This window comes from Furipterus horrens, unplaced genomic scaffold (genome assembly GCF_987537825.1).
Source record: "Furipterus horrens unplaced genomic scaffold, mFurHor1.1.pri manual_scaffold_7, whole genome shotgun sequence".
Lineage (NCBI taxonomy): Eukaryota > Metazoa > Chordata > Mammalia > Chiroptera > Furipteridae > Furipterus > Furipterus horrens.
In genome coordinates this window covers 29,882,854-29,904,524 of record NW_028327177.1, presented here as the reverse complement: position 1 = coordinate 29,904,524, position 21,671 = coordinate 29,882,854, and the positions used below count along the sequence as shown (strand labels likewise).

The window sequence follows — 21,671 nt, the reverse complement described above, 5'->3', positions numbered from 1 at the left end:
GGTGCTTTAAAACTCTCCATGACTGTCTCTGTCTCTTGAGAAGTCTTTGAGCATTAAAATGACAACACACAGTAGGTTATACCTGTTGTCCTGGTGAAATTATTAACAGCATCCCTCTCACTCCCTAAGAATCTCAGTTTGGATGGTTTTTATTATTGGTCACCCCAGCAAGGATCCCTTCTGATTCCCCAAGGGAACACATATTCAGATTTGAAGACCACTTGTGTAAACCAAGAAGTGCCTGATTCATTCCCTATTTCTTTTATTTTTCCTGTTAGATTTTTAAAATATTTTATACCTATTATGTGTCACATGCTGTAAGTTACTTTGATATATCTTATCTCATTTCATCATCAGAATTATCATGTGAGATATTCTTATGGTACCACATTTTTTTAACAGATGAGAAATAGAAAATCCAGAGAGTTTAACTGTCCAGTCACAGCTAGACAGTGGCTAAACCAGACCTATGCCCTGGCCTCCTCCCTGTTTCTTTCTTCCTTCCTTCCTTCCTTCCTTCCTTTCGTTCCTTCCTTCCTTCCTTCCTTCCTTCCTTCCTTCCTTCCTTCCTTCCTTCCTTCCTTCTTTCTTTTTCTTTCTTTCTTTCTTTCTTTCTTTCTTTCTTTCTTTCTTTCTTTCTTTCTTTCTTTCAAGTATATTTTATTGATTATGCTATTACAGTTGTCCCAATTTTTCCCACTTTGCCTCTCTCCCAGTTCCCTTCTTCCATCCAGTAATCCCTGCCCCACCCCCACCCTTGGTTAATGTCCATGGGTCATGCATATAAGTTCTTTGGTTTCTCCATTTCCTTTACTATTTTTAACATTCCCTGTCTATTTTGTACCTACTAACTATGCTTCTTATTCCCTGCACCATTTCCCCATTTCTTCTCCTTCCCCTTCCCAGCTGATAACCCTCCAAATGATCTCCATACCTATGATTCTGTCCCTGTTCTAGTTGTTTGCTTAATTTTTTTTTTTTTTTAGATTCAGTTGCTGATAGTTGCGAGTTTGTTGTCATTTTATTGCTCATAGTTTTGATCTTCTTTTTCTTAAATAAGTCCCTATAACATTTCATATAAGGACTTGGTGATGATGAACTTCTTTAGCTTTACCTTGTCTGGGAGCACTTTATCTGCCTTTCTATTCTAAATTATAGCTTTGCTGGATAGAGTATTCTTCATTGTAGGCCCTTGCTTTTCATCACTTCGAATACTTCTTGCCAGTCCCTTCTTGCCTGCAGTTTCTTTTGAGAAATTTGTAGGTGGTCTTACGGGAACTCCTTTGTAAGTAACTCTCTGCTTTTCTCTTGCTGCTTTTAAGATTCTCTCTTTATTTTTAAACTTTGGCATTTTAATTATAATGTGTCTTGGTGTGGTCCTCTTTGGGTCCAACTTGTTTGGGACTCTCTATGTTTCCTGAACTTGTATGTCTATTTCCTTTGCCAAATTAAGGAAGTATTCTTTCATTATTTTTTCAAATCAGTTTTCAAATTCTTGCCCTTTCTCTTCTCCTTTTATCATTCTTATGATTCGGATGTTGACACTTTTGGAGATGTCCCAGAGTCTTCTTAAACTCTCCTCATTTTTCAGATTCTGTTTTTTTTATTTTGTTCTGGTTAAATGTTTATTTCTTCTTTTTGTTCCAAATCACTGATTTGAATCCCAGCTTTCTTCTCTTCACTGTTGGTTTCTTTCTTTTTTTAAGTATATTTTATTGATTATGTTGTTACAGCAGTTCCAACGTTTTTCCCCTTTGCTCCCCTCTTCCCAGTACCCCCCCTTCCCTCCAGCAATCCCACCCCACCTTAGTTCATGTCCATGGGTTGTACATATAAGTTCATTGGCTTCACCCTTTCCTATATTATTCTTAACTTCCCCCTATCTATTTTGTACCAACTGATTATGCTTCGTAATCCCTGCACTACTTCCCCATTTCTCCCCCTCCCCTTTCCCAGCTGATAACCCTCCAAATGATCCCCATACCTATGATTCTGTTCTTATTCTGGTTTGCCTAGTTGGATTTTGTTTTTACTTTTTAGATTCAGTTGTTGATAGTTGTGAGTTTGTTGTCATTTTAGTGTTCATGGTTTTGATCTTGTTTTTCTTAAGTAAGTCCCTTTGACATTTCATATAATAATGGCTTGGTGATGATGAACTCCTTTAGCTTCACCTTGTCTGGGAAGCACTTCATTTACCCTTCCACCTTGGTTGTAGGTTGCTTTTCATCACATTGAATACTGCTTGCCAGTCCCTTCCTGCATGCAAAATGCCCTCTGAGAAATCAGCTTATAGTCCTATAGGCAACCCCCCTGTAGGCAACTCTCCACCTCTCTCTTGCTGCCCCCAGGACTCTGTCTTTATCTTTCACCTTTGACATCTCAATTATGATGCGTCCTGGTGTGGACCCTCTGGGTCCAGCTTGCCTGGGACCCTCTGTGCTTCTTGAACCCGTATGTCCATCTCCTTCACAAAATTTGGGAAGTTTTTCTCATTTTTTCAATTCTTGCTTCCTCATTCTGCACTGGTTGACTGTTTTTTCTTTACTAATGTTCCAAATTATTGATTTGAACCCTTGTTTCCTTCCCTTCACCATTGGTTTTATGTGGATTTTCCTTCATTTCACTTAGCATAGCCTTCACTTCTTCTCTTATGCATTTGCCATACTCAAGCATATCTGTCAAGCCTGTGAGTATCTTTATCACCAGTGTTTTGAATTCTGTGTCTGTTAGGTTGTCTACCTCCTCATCTGTGAGGTTAGCTATCTCCTCGTGGTTTAGTTCTCCCACTGGAACCTTGATCCGTTTCCTCTTTTGGGCCATACTTCTCTGTCTCCTCATTCTGACAGGCTCCTTTGTTTATTTGCCTCCACGTCCTAGGTAGAGCTGTTTCTCCTGTTATGTTGTAAGGGATGGAACCTTAGGGATTTGTCAGTACAGGGTGACCTGTTTCACCACTTTGTGGCGCTGTATTTGGGGGAGGGGTCCCAGAGGAAACAATGCCACCTGCCCAGCACTTTCCCCTTTTCCAGGCACCTCTCCCACTTCCGCACCAGACTGATGCCGCTCTAGTTGCAGCCCTGGCCGTCGTTCCCAGAGTGGGTGGGTCTATGGATGTTCTAGGACTGTGGGGGCCTTTTAAACAAGCGGACTCTGCTGAGACCAGCAGTTTCTGCCTCCACTCCAACCTCCACTGGTCTGCCCAGTCAGAAGCAATGAGGCTTGATTTTCCCCGGTGCTGGGACTATGGGCTACGAGGTCCAGTGAGGAGCTGGGAATGCTCCCTAGGTGTCCCTCCTGGCTTTTTATAATGTGTGACTGTGCTTTTTGCCAGCCTGCCACTGCCACTGCTGCCGCCGCCACCATACTGCGTCCTCTCCGCTCCGGTTCCGCCCCTCCTACCTGTTTAGATGGGTATTTCTTTTTTATATGTTTGTTTGCTGGACTTCCATGCAGTTTGATTTTCTGGAATTTCTGGTTGTTTCTAATTTTGAGGTAGTTGTATTCCTTCTTAGTTGTGGAGGGAGACACAACATGTCTGTCTACGCCTCCATCTTGGCCAGAAGTCTCCACTGTTGGTTTCTTGTGGATTTTTATTTATTTCACTTAGTATAGCCTTCACTTCTTCCTTTATACTTTTGTCACACTCAGTGAGATCTCTGAGCACTCTGATCACCAGTGTTTTGAACTCTTCACATGATAGGTTGGTTATCTCAGCTTCGCTTAGCTATTTTTCTGGGGTTCTATTTTGTTTCTTCATTTGAGCCACATTTCTTTGTCTCCCCAATTTGACAGCCTCTCTGTGTTTGTTTCTGCATACTAGGAAGAGCTGCTCTGACCCCCTGTCTTAGCACACCTGTTGAGTTGTATGGGGCAGAGCCTTGGGTACTCACCAGGGTGGGACAACTCGCTTCACCACTTTGACGCCATATGTGGGGGAGGGGTCGAAGAGGGGCAATGCCGCTGCTGCTTGATTTCTGGAGGTTTGCCTGGCATTCATCCTGTTTCCAGTCACTTCATCCACTTCCCATATGCAACTGGCACCCCTCCAGCTCCGCTCTGGTGATGGTTCCCAGGGTGGGTGGGTTTGCATACATTCTGGCCTGTGTGGTAAACCTGCAGTTTCTTCCTCCACCCCAATCCCCACTGGTTTTTACAGCCAGCAGTTACAAGGCTTTGCTTTTCCTATCGGTGGAACCCTGGGGTCTGGCCTGGGGCTGGGATTGCTCACTCCCAAGGTATCCCTCCAATTTTTATTCATCACATATGAATGTGGGACTGCCTGTTCTGTCAACCACCGCCTCCACCACACCGCGTCCTCTCTGTCCCTGTCTGGATGAATATAGCTTCTTAAATCCTTGGTTGTTGGACTTCCATACAGCTCAATTTTCTAGAAGTTCTGGATAATTTTTGTTTTGAGGAGACAGAGAAGGAGCTGGACCCATATGGGCTGAAGAAGGAGTCGGAGCATGATCGAGCTATGCTGGCCCTGACATCCACTCTCAACAAACTCATCAAAAGGCTGGAGGAAAAGCAGAGTCCAGAGCTGGTGAAGAAGCACAGGAGAAGGACGGTTGTCCCCAGAAAGCCTTCCCACTCCCTCTGACCAGCAGGGAAAATTGAGATCAAAATTGTCCAACCAGGAGCTGAGGGGACCAAGGAGGATGCATACTGTCTGACTGATGAGGACACAAAAAACCTTAAGGAGATTTTCTTCAATATCTTGGTACAGGGAGCTGAAGAGGAACAAAAGGAGTGGCAGTGACAAAAGGAGCTGGAAAGCAATTACCACCGGGTGTGGGGCTCTGGAGGTGGGGAGGGCAAAGGGGACCTGGATGAGTCTGAGACCACTACTACTATCAGTTTGCAAGGAGTCCAGAGTCTTTCTAGACTGGCCTTGTTGCCCGCATCCATCTCCCACCACCTGGGACCCTGAAGGCAAAACAGCAGAGTATAGCTGAGCTGTGGACTTTTGGGGCCCCAGCCAAGGGTGCAGAGGGGCTGTTGGGGTAGTGCTGCTGCTACTGCTGAGAGCTGCCCTGAAGGCCACGCAAGGCCTGTGAGTTTTGCTCTCCTAGGCTTCTCCCCACATCCCCTCCATCTTATGTCCCCTAACTTGTTGGTCCCTATTCCCTCCCTCCCTAGAGATTTTTGGAGCAAGAAGTGTGTGCTGTGCAGCAGGCCCTAAGACACAGGCCCCTGCCCCTGCTGCTGATGGGAGTCATCCCCACCCCCACCCCCGCCCCTCGGATTGATTTGGGATATCCTGCTCCTTTTCCTTGAGGTGCCTTCCTCAGTTGCTGAGGAAATGGGAAGAAGTTGCCCACCACCTCTGACACAATCCACTGAGAAGAGTGGGGTACAGATGCGCCATTCACGTTCTTAAACAATCAGGTTTCTAAATAAAGAACTGGACCATGAAAAAGAAAATTGTGATCCTTCTTATGGTTGTACAAGGAGGCAAAATGTGTCTACTTACACCTCGATCTTGACTGGAAGTCCTGTTTCTAAATCATGTGCTTGCAATCAAGTATGGCCCTTGGGTCTTGAGGTGGGAGTGAGGCACTGCCTTGTGTTGGTCCCATTCCCTGAGGCATGAGGTCCCACCTCCCTGCATCCAGTGCTGTAATTTAGGCATGCTCATTGCCAGCCTGCCCACCCCCCCCAAGTCTCCATGTGAAAGACCCTCACAGTTGTCCTCTTTCTACATCTCTACCCTGGGTCTTTTCACCAGCATCTCCTTCCTGGGAGGCTGCCCAATGTCTAATCTATTCCACAGAGGCAGCCCAAGCAATCTTTCCAAAATTCTAGCTTCACCATGACACTCACCTGTTGAAGCCAGTCCAGAACTTCCCATAGGATGCAGTCTGAACCTCTTATCAAGATTTACCAGGTTCTTCTTTGCAAATGTGCACATCAGTCCTATTGAACTTACTCCTCTTCCTTCTCCAAGTCCACTCGCCTTGCCAATTATTTGTCCCACATATGTCTCCACCTCCCAAATATGCCTTCATTCATATGTTGTCTCAGCTTAGATCTCTGGGCTGCTTGCCTGGGCTCTGTGTGCCACTTTCTGCCCTTCCAGTGGTGTGCTCGAGCCAGCTGGTACCAGCTCTCCAAACTGATTGCTCACATTACTTCCCAGCTCCAGCATTGCCTGGCTGTGTGGCCTCGAAAAACTGGCTACGGTGCGAGTATTTACATCACAGAAATTGGCAAATGGTACAAATCAGGGCTTTTTAAAAGAAACTGATTGGTAAATATTTAACAGCACAACACTGTGCCCCTCCTACATTTTCATAACACTTTGAACACTATTTCTTTCTTTATTTATTTAATGCAGACTACATGTCAGATACTGTTCTCATTGCTGAGGACACAGAGGTGGACAAATATAGTCCCTGACATCATGGAGCTTATGGTGTTGAAAGGGGAGACCGGCCTTATTCAAATATTCACATAAATAAAATATGAAGTGATAATTATGTTAAGAACTAAAAATCCATTTAATAGGATATTTGATTTAGTCTAGGAAGGTTTTCCTAAGCTAAAATATGAAGGATAACTTGGGGTTGAGCATGGCACAAGGTAAGGAAACAGCATTGCAGGCCAGGGGAAGGACATGTGATATGCTCAAAGGGAGCATGGCTCTCAGGAGCAAGGGAAAGAAGACAAGAGTGGCCAGGAGGGAGCCAGGAAGCTTGGTGGGAAATAGAGCACAGAGGTAAGGCCACATGGAGTTTCGTAGGCCTTATTAAGCAGTTTCACCTTTAGCCTAAGAGCAGTGGAAAATCACTGAACTGTTTTCAGCAGGAAGAACACATGGAGTAGTGGAGAATCAGCACAGCGCGATGGTTCAGGAATCGACTCTGCAGCCAGGCTACCTGGCTTAAAATGCTGACTCTGGCGCTTACTAGTGTCTCACCAGTAAGCTCTCTGTGTCTCAGTTTCCTCACGGGTGAAGTGGTGATAAAATAATACCTACGCTAAAGGGCTCTTAGAGCAGTGCTTGTTCAATTAAATAAATAAAAACATCTTTGGTAAGATAGTTGAATATAGCAGGTGGCCTGTGGTCAAACAAGGGATGCAGACATAAACAAATAATTATAACATAACATGGAGGATAAAAGATAGTGGTAACAAAAAGATGAGGGTGAGCTTGGTTTCCAGTGGTTATTATGAGCAGAGGAGGGCAAAAAAGGATGTTCCAGGTGGCAAGAGTAGCACTTAAAGCTATGGAGATATACTAATGACACTGCTCTCAAGCTTAAAGCTTAGTGTAGGAAACAGATATGAATACAAAGCAATAGGGAAAAAATCTTGTGGTAGAGGTTACAAGTAATTTCCACTAGAAAGAAAGTGGGGAGGCTTTATGGAGGAGGGCCATGGTTGACTGCATGGATGCTGGAAACAGGCCAGTTCAGTTCAGAATGCTAGCTTTTTACCTCACTAGTTATGTAATTTGACCTCTCTAACCTGCAATGTCCTCTTCTGTAAAGTGCTAACAACAATAATAATACCACCTAGCTCATGGGGTTGATAAGAATTCACAGTTAATGCATGTAAAATCTTAGCATAAAGCATGCAATGATTGTTCAACTATTATTTTTATTACATTATGAGTTGAACCTTGAGTGAGAAGAACTTCGATCAGCACTAAAGGAATAATGAGAGAAGCCACAGAAGTTAAAAAGTATTCAGACACAGTATGGTTATCAGTACCGATCTACGAACTGTGTTTGCTGGCCCAAAATGAGATAAATATCAAAGTTGAGACTAAAAGTTGAGAAAGAGGAAGAAAACAAACACAAATTGGCAGAGTAAGTTTATACTTATATGCTCATAATGAAAACTGGAGCTTGCCTTACAGATCTTTTGTCCTTACTTTCACTTTTTCTAGCAAGTTTTTAGTTTTATCTCACAGAACTAACAGTCCCTGAAAATTGGGAAATAACAGAACTTGTCCTTTACCTCAGATAGTTTGAGAAAAAAGTAATTCCTTAGGGGTGGATTTAGCACCATGGACATGATCCTGGAAGGGTGGGCTAGGATCAGAATTCATACTTTATTTGTTGGGCAACAGGGTTAATAAAAGCTTGGAGAGATTGTTAACAGAGGATTATGTGTATGTAGATAAGTGGACATTGCATGATTTGTGCTTTTTTCCCCCCGAGTATGTGGTTTTTCTTTTTAAATTAAAATATTCTTTTCTGGTTAAGAGGAGAGACCCGAACTGCTCCGTGTTTCTCAAAGATAACTGTTTGTATTTGGTAAGAGTGTTAAACAAAGAAATGCAAACTTATCAAAACACAAACCGTTGAAAATAGGTGAGCACATTCTTTGTGGCCAGCAAGGCATGTGACCTGTTGAGATAAGCTACACGGGGCAGTAATCAGACGAGTCTCCTTTCTTCTTGGGCATCCTCATATAATTAATGCATAAATTAAAGAGAAATGACTCTTCCTGATCTCGTGGTTTGGTTCATCTCCTCCGCCTTTCATCACTGCCGCCCAGCAATCCTGAAGCAGCAGGGTGGGAAAATAACAGTTTAATAATCGCTCACCCGTGGGCGACGTTTGACAGCTCACAAAAGCCTGGAGCTTCCAGACACTATTAGACAGGTTCAGCGCTACCAAAACCTTTCGCATTTTCCTTTCAGCTTCACAACCCCTTGCGTTTCCTACTTGCATCGCTACACATTAAAGCACAGACACCTGCGCCGAGGCCTTCGCGCGGCCTGGGCCTGAGGCTACAGCTGCTGGAACACAGCCCAGCCTCGCAGCCCCGCGAGGGCCCGAGGGCGACGTGCGAGTCTCGTTTGCCTCCTGTATAAATAAAGCAGCAAGGCCGCGGGGCTCAGGACCCAGGGCGACAACACTCAGTTGTCCGGTGAAAGCCAGAACCCAGAAGGTGAGGAGCCACGGGGTCGACCTGTGGCCCTCAGGTCCCCCGAGTCCCACTGAGTTGTACCCGTCCCTCCCCCGTCCCCCGGCGGTGTTGGAAGCGGCGCCCCGGCCCCTCCCGTGCTCGCGGGCCCGGCCTGCCCCACCCGGCGACCCGTGTCCCGCCTTCCTGCCGCTGCACAGGGAGCTGGGCCGCGGGCACAGGCTGCGAGAAGGGCTCCGACCAGAAGGCTGGCCTGTGAGCCTGGTGCCGGGCATCGCTGCTCCCCACTCCGCAGCCGCCCAAGCGTCCGGACCAGGTGCGTTCGCCGCCCGCTGGCCGTGCGCAGGGTCCTGGGCCGAGGCCCTGGCTCCTCCCCGCGGGCAGGCTGAGGCCCGCGCCTGCCTCGGGGTTGGTTTTTCTTAGTCGCTTGCGGTGGGGACTGTCTGAGGGACGGGGTTCGGTGGCCACTAGGAGACGGGGCCTGCGGCTTCCGTGACAAGGGACGCACCCGGCCCAGAACTGGGAAGCCCCCGGGCGTGGGGATGGAGCGGGAGGCTGCAGAGCCGCTGCGAGGTGGCCTGGATGGTGCCGCCCCGGCCCCTCCTGTCGGGGGTGGGGGAAGGGCAACCCCACGCCAGCGAGGAGCTTCCCTCTCCAGTCTGGAACAAGCTTCTAGCCCCCCCCCCCCCCAGCCCCCAGGGTGCTTTATCCGGACCCTCTGGAGGTTCCTTTGAGGCCGTACTTTCACTTTTGGTGCCGTCTCGGCTCCACTCTCAGTTCGCAGACTGGTCAGGTCCTCAGTGGGACTCAGTGCCTAACAGGAGAACGGTGAGGACTTCGAGGTAGACTGGTGACTAAGCAGGGAGTCAGTGAATGAGCGCAGCCCGTGACCCAGAGCTGCAGGAGGGAGTGCCTGAATCAGGGATACAAACACGCATCGGGAGGAGGCGTGACACAGGCTTACAACTCATCTTCTGGTACATGCTGTACTTTTGTAAATGAAGTCATTCTGTCGTGGCTACTTAAGGGCAGTTGTCGTCTGCTGTTTTTAAATAAAATCACAGAAGCATCCCTTCATTTACATGTAGGTAGGTTTTTGTATGTGTTCCTTAAAGCAAAATATGTCTAGGCTTTTTCTTGCTTGTGTTTTTTATCTACTTTGGAGAATCATTGTCACCATAATATTATTTAATGCATTTCTGAAAGATAAAGGTGAATCTACAGGGAGAACCACATGACCCTGCTTTTAGTAACTTGTTTGTAAAACCAGACATTTCTCTTGAATTCAGGATTACGAAGAGTCCTGTTTTCCTGAGGCAGGCACTGGCTAATTTGTGCGTGACTGAAGAAGGCTGACTCTAGTACAGAGAGAAAAAGAGAGACATTTATCTGTGTGTGGACACTTTGGAAGTTACGTAGGTTGAAACTGGTTTAATACGGTTGGTCACGGCTTCAGTTCTAGTTTCCAGCTGTAGGTTCTGGAAAAGCTGGATGACTTTGGGCTTGTCTCTTGATCTCTTCAGTTCTCAGTTTCTTAACCTCCAAGATGAGGGAGGTTGTGGGTCTCCTTCCTGAGTTAGACTTCTAGGGTTCTCTCTTTTTATCCAGGGGTAAAAGGTGAAATTGCAGGTGATTTAATGGAGTTCTATTTACCTCAGCTGCTGCTCTCCTTGGGAATTCTGCACAGTCTTGGCCCTCTTTTCTTCTCTGCAAATTGCAGCTCACTCCCCTTCCTCGCCACGTCTTCTATAAAAGGACCTGGGAGCTCAAGATGAGAATAGACTCTGGGCTGGTGGGGAAAACAGAGGGCAAGGTTTTATTCTGCATTGCCACAGGCTCCCAGTCCTGGGTCTAACTTGTTTTCTGTGCAACCCAGCCTGACAGTGCCATATATTTCTATTCTGTCTGGGGAATCGAAACACTATTAATTTGCATGCATTTGAGGTTAGTTATAGCTCACAACATTTTGGAGCTGCAAGAACCTTAGAGATTTTTTTAAAGTACTTAAGTCATTTCACATACTTATTAAAATATATTTTACATGCTACGTTTAACAGAAACAAAGTCCCAAACGGGTTAAGTTACATAAAATAATGTTAGTTGCTTCAGTTATTTCAGGTCTGTCGGGAGACGTGGAGCCAAACATGGTGTTTGGTGAAAAAACCCAACTTTCATAGATTCTTTTTGCCAAAGAACCGGTTATGGGATCATGTGTTGTTCATCATGGAATGTAGCAAAGCTGATATTTATGGGGCACTGAACACCTACTAAGCATTGTCATATTTATTGATTTATTTTTACTTATATTGCTCCATTTAATCTTTAGTATAAATCTAAGAGCTAAGTACTATTGTAATCCTTATTCAACCTTCCTAAATAGAAATTCTGCTTGGAAAATGTGAAAGTCAGGTACTCAAAACACAGGCAGATGTAGACAAGGTCTCTCCCCAAAAGACAGACAATTCCAGGATAAACTCCGTGGCATTGTGGGTAATTGAATTTAGGATTAAGCCCAGGGGTGGAATGATTCAGATCAAATTACAAAGAATTGGTCTTTATATCATTTTGTAAATATTGAATTCCATTGGGACTCAAGTACACTCAGATACTTTGACCTAGATGCACGTGCATCCTAATTTTTAACATGTTCAGATTTACCAATTTAGGTAGTATAAAGTGGGTGACATTGAGAGCTGTCATTAGTGAGTAACACTTAAAGGCTTTGAACTATGAGTCCCAAGCAGTATTGTTTCTTGGGATAGCTTAGTGTCCTTGGTAGAGCACTGCCTTCCAACCTTTTTTTTTATGTTAAATAATTGAATTTATTCTAAAATTACTATAAAATCATCATGTATTAAAATACAATAAAGTTATATAATATACAATGAACACTGTGCTGTACTCCCTGGTGATGCCACAAATGTGTCTTTCTTTGTCTGCACATGCTTATGTTCACTCATGTACCAACCTCTTTCTTTAAAAGAACGATAACTCCTGATACAAACAAGATACAATGCCTGCATCCCTGTAATCCAGGGACTCAAATGCAAGATGAGTTTCCAGGACCTTTATAATTAATTGACAAGAGCAAAAGAGGGGCTCATAAAATAAGTGGAAAATTATTTTGTTTCTTCTTTGTCAGTCGAATTCAGCCTCATGGAAAGCAGAGCCCAGTTACCGCCACCTGAAAAACTGAGAGCTGATGCCAGTTTGATTTAGCTCAGGAGGCTGAAATTTTATGCCCTGAAGGCTGGTGTGATGGAATAGACCTTCTCATTGCTCACAATATTATGGGAAAAAAAAACAAAACATTAAAGCAACAATTTTTATTACTTGCCCTGGAGCCAGGACTTTAAAATGCACTTTATTCTCCCCCTACCCTTCCTAAACCACTTAGCTTTTAAAAATAAACAACCCATTCATGTGTTTGCTAGAGCCAGATTATTAGTCCTTTCTCTTTATTCCTGAGCCCTGCTTCTTTCACATAGTAAAGAAGTTGGACTGGTGTGCTTCTAGAGCTCTGAAATTTTTCTTTAGTTACTTTATTCAGCATGTATTAATTACAGTAACTATTTCTCGAATGTGTAGTATGTGCCCAATAAAATGAATGAGATGCTGAATTTAAGCAGGAAAGGAAAGTGACCCATCCAAAAATAATTACACTGTGGGTGATGTGGAAGTAATTGCCATTCTCCTAGGAAAGAGACATGGTTAGAGCTGAGGAAGACTTCCCAGAGTAGGTGAATTTTGAACTGGATTTTGAAAGCTAAAAACCAAGGGAAGGGAGAAGGGTGTTCCAAGCAAAGAGAACTATGGTACATGGGCAAGGAAATGGGCGAGGAGGAACATGGCACTCCCTGAAAAAGATGGTTTTTGTAACGAGGTCTTGTGAGCTTGGGGCCAGTGAATGGGCTCTCTTAGTGTTGTGACATTACACTTGCTTGGAAAAAAGAATTTATTAGCTTAGCACCTTATACTTAAAAATATTTTAAAAATTTGATTGTTACATGAATGCTATGCTACTTAGATTTTATGACAGCCTACATAATCTTTTTTACGAATTTCTTTAAGCTGAATTTTTAAGCAGAGAATGCTATGTGAATTTTCTTTAGAAAGTAATTCCATGATTAATGTTTCAGAGGAACTGGTGAGGCAAAAGCCAAGAGGTCAGAAGAAAATGAGAATGTTGTTGCGATAGTCCAAATGAAATAGGATGAAGGTCTAAGCTAACATAGGTTTGAGAATTAGAAAATAGAAGAGGTGGGATTTAATGACTAACATGTGAGAAATAAGGTTGAAAATAATCCTGAGAATTTGGAAATTGCTTCACTGGATGACTGGAGGTGCCACTAATGAGAATAATAGAAATAAGATGAGGAAGAGATTTTGAGAGAAAAACAGTGAGTAGAGTTAATTGTGGAACATTCAGGGGAGACCCCCCAGGATACAGCCTTCACTATAGCTGTACAATGACATCATATAGTTGAGACCTCTCAAAGGTTATGACAAGTCCTTAGTCTAAAAAGACAAATCAATCCCCCCAGTCACTTAAAAAGAAGGAAACAAAAACAAAAACACACACACAGTAGACTTGACTAATGACCATTACATCATATTTAAGGCAAGTTTGTTAGAACTCTAATTGTTATGTAAGTGATGGAGAAAAGGTTGAACACCTACACAATGAGGGGTTATTATAAGCCAGCAAAATAAACCCAAATAGGGCAACACAGAGAGGAGCAGCTGAACGGAACAAAGAAGAGCAAATGGCAGGAGTGTAGCAGAGGGGACTGATGAGTAAGGACACAGGTGTAGGCATATTTGGAATACAGAGAAGAAACTTGAGCTGGTTCTTCCAAATAACTACTTCTTTACAGTAAGAGTATCACATGCTTTGATTTCTCATCTTATTCAACATGTCAGGAAAAGACAAATGGGAGATTGTTCAGAGGCACCGGGCAGAGGGTTTGATGTTATTTTGCAGAGAAAGTGTTGGGAGACTTTGAACTAAGGAAGAATAACAAAGGTAGAGTAAGATGAAATGAAAGGGATAATGATTGGGAGGAATTTTCGGAACACTTAACAGATTCTATGACAGATAGCTGCTAACAAAGAAGGTAGACTGAAGCGGGGCTCTCAGTGTTGTGACATTAGACTTGCTTGGAAAAAGAATTTATTAGCTTTGCACCTTATATTTAAAAATATTTTAAAAATTTGATTGTTACATGAACCTTCAGGAGCAGGTGCATCCGGGCACTGTTATCTTTCTCTTATAAACTAAAAATCTGGGTGTTCAGGAGGCTGAGTTTGCATCAGATCCTATGGCTGGAACGATTTTCAATCCACTGTTCTGTTCATTGTGTCAGAGCCTTGCTTTGTCTTGGAACCTTGGCCGCTTACAGTGTGCACCTCCCAACCCCCACCATGTCACATTATGTAAAAGTAAAGCAGATGATATCTGAAGGCCAACAAAGCCAAGGGAGAGAGGGAGTGATGGAAGGATTCCTAGCACCAACCCTACTACATGCAGTAGGGAGGGTCATGAAGGCTTGTATTTAGAGTATCTGTGGAAATCAAATGATACTTTCAATAGAATGGAAGTCTACAATATAAAACAGTATTATGATTAACTCTTCTCTGAGGCAAATATCCCCTTTATAAAGCAAACTTAATCACACCTTAATATACTGTCGGGATAAATTCAGATTTTCAAATATAAGATACATCTACCGTAAGCTGCATCTACATTGATTATATGTGAAGACTTTTCTGACTAGAGTATCAAATATGAAGATGGGGATAGGAACTGGGTCCCCTAATCATCAGAAACCATTTAAGACATATTGAACATAATTATTTGCAGTTAAATCCACCTAGCCACCTTAACTGCTTATGAAGCACCGATAAGTAGGACACTGGGTGGGACAAAGCTCAGCAGAAAAAAGAAGAGACAAACCCAGTGCTAGTACTGCCCCTGCTCTGATGAAGGGACCGACACAGTAATGAATGTGAACTCACCAACATGGTGGGGCAGGGCAGGGAGACCAGAAAGTCTTATGGGCCTTGAGTTCCACATCATTATTAAAATGAAACCAGGTATAGGCTCTGGCCAGGTATCTCAGTTGATTAGAGCATTGTCCCAATATGCCAAGGTTGTGGGTTTGATCTCTGGTCAGGGCACATATACAAAGCAACCAATAAATGTATATACTAGTGGAATAACAAACAAAGGAATATCTCTTTCTCCCCCTTCCTCTCTCTAAAATCAATTTTAAACAATGAAACCAAGTATAATTCAAAGCAAAGAGTGGTACATTAAATCCAGAATTATTTTGTATTGATAAAAGATAAAATCTATGAGGAAGACAGGATAGTTGTGACTTTTTATGGACCAAATATTTAAAAATACTCATCCTCAAAATATATAAAGGAAATGGTTAGAAGTGAGAACATTACCAAAACAATTTGTAGGAGACCTTTAAGAACTGTTGTTTGAATGACAAATCAACTAGACAAAAGCCAAATAGTTATATACAAAAGACAAATCGTAAGATTTGAATAATATAAGTAATGAGGTTGAAGAATATAATTCATAAAGGTGAGCATGGATATAGAAAGTTTCAAAAATAAATAATATTCAAATATAATTATTGCATGGATATTTATGATATATACATTTATGTGTAGATATATAATCTCTTAATTGTAAAAAATTTATTTCTTCCTTGAAACATTTATGAAAGATTGTAAAAAAAAAAAATCAAATGAAAACTTAAGTGGATTCCAGAGTCCTTTTTGGTCTTGTGCCTCCATCCTCTGGTTTAGCTCATGTTTGAAATGATAAAAAGAAAACATCCTCTCTTTTTCATGTTGTCAGACTGTTCATATAATTCATCTTCCACCTTTATATACATGTTCTTTTTGTGCCCAGAATCATTTTGAGATTTTTTTTTTACTATTATCAAAATACATGGGCTCTAAGTTATCCGTGACTAATCCGAAGATGCATTTTTGTTACCTTTAATTGTGTTCTAAATCATTAATGCCACATGTATTTTATTGCAAAATGTGCTGTCTGAAACATCTGGCTGTACTTTTATAGGTTTTTCTTTTCATTAGTTTCCCTGAACTAAAGCTTAAAGAAAACCAGCAGCCATAGGAATGACTGACTAGAGAATGAATGGAGGATCACAAACCCCAAGTAAAGTCTTTGAGAAGCAGAGGGCAAATAATGGAATTGAGCACTATGCTGACTCCATTTTACTGCCCACTCAGTTCAATTTTTCTTTTAGAGTTTACCATTTACACTAATCACACACTAGTACTCTATATTCTCCACAGTTTAATGATTAAGAATATAGGCTTTCAAGTGGGTTTCCTGGGTTCAAATCTGAGTGCCACCAACCCCTGAGTGATCTTGGACCAACTACATATTCTTTCTATGTTTCAGTTTCTTTATCTGTAAAGTGAGGATCATAATATAACTGGCTGTGGTAGGCAGAACAATGTCTTCTCCCAAAGCTGTCACACCTTAATTCCCAGAACCTGTGAATATGATAGGTTATGTGGCAAAGGAAAATTAAGGTTGTAGATGGAATTAAGGTTGCTAATTATTTGTTCTTAGGTTAGGGAGATTATCCTGGATTATCTGAGCAGACTCAGTTAACAGTGGAAAAGGGGCACAGAAGAGGAGCCAGAGAGTTAGGGAGATGTGACTACAGAAGAATAGCAATAGAGGTACAATGTTGCCAACTTTGAAGATGGAAGAAGAAGGCCATGAGACAGGAATGTGGGTAACTAGCAGAAGCTAGAAAAGGTAAAAATCCTCCCCTAGAGCCTCCGGGAAGGAATACAGCTTTGCCAACACTTTAATTTTACCTGGTTAGTCTACTGTTGGTCTTATGACCTACAGAACTGTAAAAGAATAAGTTCATATTATTTAAGCCACCAATTTGTGGTAATTTGTTATAGCAGCAATAGAAAACTAATGCATGGCCCTATAGGTTTGTTGTTATGGTTAAGAAATGTAGACATTTAGGATAGGCCTGCCTTGCTCAATCAATAGTAACTACCGTCATTCACTGGTACTTGAGCTTCTCTCCTGTCTTTGCCCCTTTGTCATAGTTGTCTTGTGATTACCCCAAATTGTGCCCTCCCCACAAGAATGTGGCCCCAGGAGTTTCTCACTGTCAGGATAGTCCATAATCAGTTCACAGCAATTTGCAAAATTGCTACTTGACTACATATTCCTACCAGTTTATGGCCCCAGAGAGTTCTGTACAAGGTAGATCTGTGCCGTGACTCCCTGGATTTGTCTGTCTTTCCAGATTTTAGGGTAGTGGTATGCTCTGCACCCTCGATTCTCAGTTGGGTGCAAGGGAAGTTGTGGGTTTTTAGGTTGTTCAGCTGTGTTTGTTGTTGTAAGGAAAGGAGTGATGACTTCCAAGTTCTTTGCATGTTTGGGTTGAAATCAGAAGGGAGGGTAATGCGGTCCTTACCCTATTGCTTTAAGGAGCTCCTCTATGTTTAAGAGCTCTTTATCTCTGTACTTGACTCCTTTCTGATTTCTGTTCTCTGGTTTTCAGTTCATCAATTTTATTTCCAAACATGCTCTTTCTGTGTTTTCTATTTGGTACTCAGTCTATGAAAGAGCAGGTAGAGTGATGTGTGTGAAGTTTGTGGTTTGAAACAGCCTCAAATTCTGGGAAGTTAACCTTAATTCACCCCCTTTACTCATCCTTCAAAATGAATAAGTAATCAAATGCTGTTGTTTCTACCTGTGACAGCTCCTGAATTTTTCTGTCCCCCACTCCCCATCCTTTCTATCACTGCCCTTATCTTAGCCCTTACTATCTTTTGCCTTGCCTTGGCTAGGCGGACTCTTTTAAACTACTTCACCCACCATACTGCTTCATGAGTTGGCTTATAGGCTGGATCCTGTTGCTTCCCTTCTCAAAAGACCTATGTTTTGAGAAATTGTCTGCAGAATAAGGTCTAAACTCCTAATACGGCATTTAAGCTTCTGAAAGGCCTGACGTTAAGATAGAACTCTAGCTGCATTTCTGGTACATTCACATACTGTATTTGTTTGCGAGGGCTGCCATAACAAAATACCACCGGGTGGCTTAAACAGCAGAGATTTATTTTCTCGCAATTCTGGAGGCTGGAAGTTCAAAATCAAGGTATCAGCAGGCCTGGTTTCTTCAGAGGCTTTTCTCCTTGGCTTGCAGATGGCCATCTTCTCACTGTTCCCTCACACACTCTTTCTTCTGTTCATGCACAGCCCTGGTATCTGTATGTCCAAATTTCCTCTTCTTATAAGAACACCAGTCAGTTGTATTAGGGCCTACCCTAATGCCCTCATTTTAACTTAATCATCTCCTTCAAGGCCCTGTCTTCAAATGTAGTCAAATTCTGAGGTACTGGGGTTAGGACTTTAACATATGAATTTTTGGTGTGTAGGACACAATTCTGCTTATAACACTGACTATATTCCCCCATGTATCTGTATATGTGTATCAGATCACATCATGAGTGCATATCATGACCTGGGAAATTTTAAAAGTACTGACTCTTGGATCACACCCATCTCTGTAGATTATGAATTGCTAGGGCTGAAATGGGACTGGGAATATATTTGTTGCGTATGTGTGTGTTTAAATTTCTCCTGAGTGCTTTATAATACCCCAGCTTCCCTAGACTTTTTACCATTTCTGGAAAACATATTATAAATGTTCACACCGTAGCTCACGGTTGTTCTTTAACTAGAAATACCTTTCCCACAATACAATTATGAAAATTCATATATCCTGCAAGGCTAAGCTGAAATACCATCTTCTCTGTTATTTCTTCCTATTCTCTGCTATGATAATCCATATTTTATCATTATTTTGTTATAAATACATGCTGATTTATTTCCTTCTGTTTTGTATGATAGTAATTTGCTGCCTTCTTTCACTAGCTTCCTGGAGCGAAGGATCACATATTCTTTATTTCTGTATACGAGTGTATCTGAAACAGTTGCTCTCAGCGTAGTAGGTAATCGATCAATGTTTGTAGTATAAATAAGTGAATGAACTCATTAATAAATGCTAGTGATTTTCTTATGACTTTATACACAGTGGAGCCTATTAGATAAAAATAGCTTATCAAATATAAAATGAGTGGTAGAACTTTTATTCTTATATTAATTTTCTTTTTTTTTTTTTTTTTTTTTGAGGTTTCCAAGTTTTATTTCTACAAATTACAGCTGATGAACAACAATGCCTTCACACATAAGAGACTGTGCTCCCACTTGGGCCTCAGGCATTGCTCTACAAGGAGAGCTGCTCTTAGGAAAGAGGTGACAGGACAGGCCTGTGATGTCTAAAATCCTGGGTGGAGAGGGGTGAGGGCTTGAGGGTCTTAGCCAGAGCAGCCCTGGCAGCCACAGTGCGTGCACTCAATGATCCGGCCCACTTCAAGCTTGCTTTTGCGGACCCGGCAAATGCAGTTTGTCCCAAAATTGGTGTCCCGTGTCTGAATGCACCGCAGGCAGCCTAAGTTCTCATATTCCTGCTTTTTCCATTTTGCAATTAGGTTTTCGTCAGCATAGCCTTCTTTAATACAGTATTCATACAGTTCTCTGCTTATGGCTTTCCGCTTGTAGAAAAGGTCAAAAATATAGCGCGTCTTCTGATGGTGGATCCTGAAGATAGGCCACAGAGATTCCACTTTCCTCTTTCCCTCATGAGGTTCAGTTTCAGCTTCTCTCATCTTTTGATCTAATTCATCCAGTGTTGGTTCGATCAACTCCCAGCCATCTGGGGGAGCTTTCCGGCTTCTTTTGACTTTAGGCATTTCCCCCCCACAAGATAATTTGCAAAGATCTTAGGGCTGTTTCCAAGACTGTAACTGAAAGATCTCTGGTCTCTTCAGTTACAAGCTCAGGTTCTTTTGCAGCTCTACTAATTACTCTGTGATTTTGGGAAGTCACATTGTCTCCCTGGTCCTCAGTCTCATCGGAACCTTTAGCGCCGTCGGCCGTTGCTTCTTTCTTTACTGCTTCCTATATTAAATATTTTTAACACAATACATAAACAATGTGTATTTCCAAGTTAGGATTTGAAACATTTAAAAATTCCACTTACAGAAGGTATTTGATAATAAGAAGAGGATATAGTGAAGACATCATACCAATTTGTAATAATGGCATCATTTTTTGTGTTGCATTTTTCTAAGCCCAGTATGATTTAGTTCTTAAAGGTGAATGGATTTCCCTATTTTGAGTGTATCCTTGTTTATCCTCCCAATCAAAGTTCTTCCTTATAGTGGGTATTTCCATTAGCTGAGTTAGTAAGCTGTATTTTTCTGGTCAATGAATGACAGAAACAATTCTTGAAATAATTATATCAGCTGAGACTCCATTTCTCTTTTGTGGCATTTCCTTTTTGTGAGTTTCCCCCAAACTACTAAACTTCTTTCCAGAGCTGGAATAATTTCCTCTCAAGTCATTTCTCCAGAGCATTTTCTGAACCAGGGCAGACAGTAAGAGAGATTGACAGGGGAAGGACTGTGTCTACTCATGAGAGGAGAAGGAATCAGCTTTGAAAACACAGATGAGCTTTTGGATGTGGAAATTTACAAGGCTCAGAGAGCCCTGAAACATCTCTAGAAGCTGAGCCCAGCGGAATAATGGGAGGCTGTGTGCTGGCCTGGCATTGGAATCTGTCTGGCACAGACTACACTGTAAACAGCCCTTCAAACATTTGCATCTGCATACATGACATCCGATTCTCAAAATGTCCAATTAAACACTTGTCAATGGAAGAAATGTTTGTTTCCTCAGCTGAAGTGGTGTCAGCCTGGCTTTTCTGAAGGGGAAGCAGTTTCAGCTGATACTGTTGTATGGTCTTCCTTTGTGGACCTGATCTTGTCCTCCTTGTTCAGAAAAAGTTCTTGAAAGCCATGGAGACTGTGCCAAGCTGTGGACCATGGGATTAGGTTAGGTAACTAAAGAAAAACATCCAGGCTGTGAGCACTTTTCAAACCCAAGAAAACCTTACACAGGACTTTAGTGTTTTTGTACAGTTCTAAACTCACAGTGCTTAAAAAATTATAAAAGTGATAGAAGCTGAGAAAAAGAGAAAAAGGCTATGGTGCTACATTAAAAAAAATTAATTCTTGTAAGGACTGAATTTTATTTTTTTCAACATTTCAACAGATATATATCAAATCATTGTTGATAGTAGTGCTGTGTGTACATGTGTGTAATGTATGTATGTAATGTGTGTCCCTATCCTTGCTGACAGACACAGAAATGCTCAATTGTGAGTCACTGTGATTGGTTTTGGGCACATGATGTAGAAATGTAGTGAAAGAGAGGAAGGAAATAAGGCAGGATAATTCAATTTAGATTATTCTTTAGAAAAGTTCGAGTGTATGAGGAAGTGGGAAGTTTTGTGACTGAATAAATTTCTCAATTCTACTAGTTTGAGTTTTCTAGTCCATAAACCAGGGACTATAATGACAGGAACTTCAAAGGTTATTGTCAGGATTAAATAAAATAATCTAAATAATCTGCTTACAGTAGGACTTCCCACTTTGTAAATGCTCAAAAAATCTTAGCAGGAGGTTGAAGCATTCCTCTGTGGTGAAGGGAAGGAGCCAAGGAGAGGGAGAAACATTGGATAATTGTTACACTATGGATAGAAAATTTGGCTTTGGAAAGGAGGGTGGGCAATTCTTTTACTGGGACATGAGCTGAGAAGGACTGTAATTTTGAGGTGAGGATGAAGAATGCCAGGGCA

General features: G+C 42.1%; 1 protein-coding gene and 1 pseudogene across 2 annotated transcripts in view; one reads left to right on the top strand and one right to left on the bottom strand.

Moving 5' to 3' along the window:
- The first annotated feature begins 9,042 nt into the window (after positions 1-9,042).
- Positions 9,043-21,671, top strand: part of CPQ (carboxypeptidase Q) — a 441,869-nt gene continuing 429,240 nt past the window's right edge. Inside the window, exon 1 of one of the 2 annotated variants that reach the window (XM_090282789.1) lies at positions 9,043-9,199. The gene's annotated coding sequence lies outside the window, so the exon portion shown is untranslated. The remainder of the gene's footprint in view (positions 9,200-21,671) is intronic. The other variant, XM_090282787.1, reaches the window with a different exon arrangement.
- Positions 19,273-19,799, bottom strand: LOC150004199 (protein BUD31 homolog pseudogene; annotated as a pseudogene).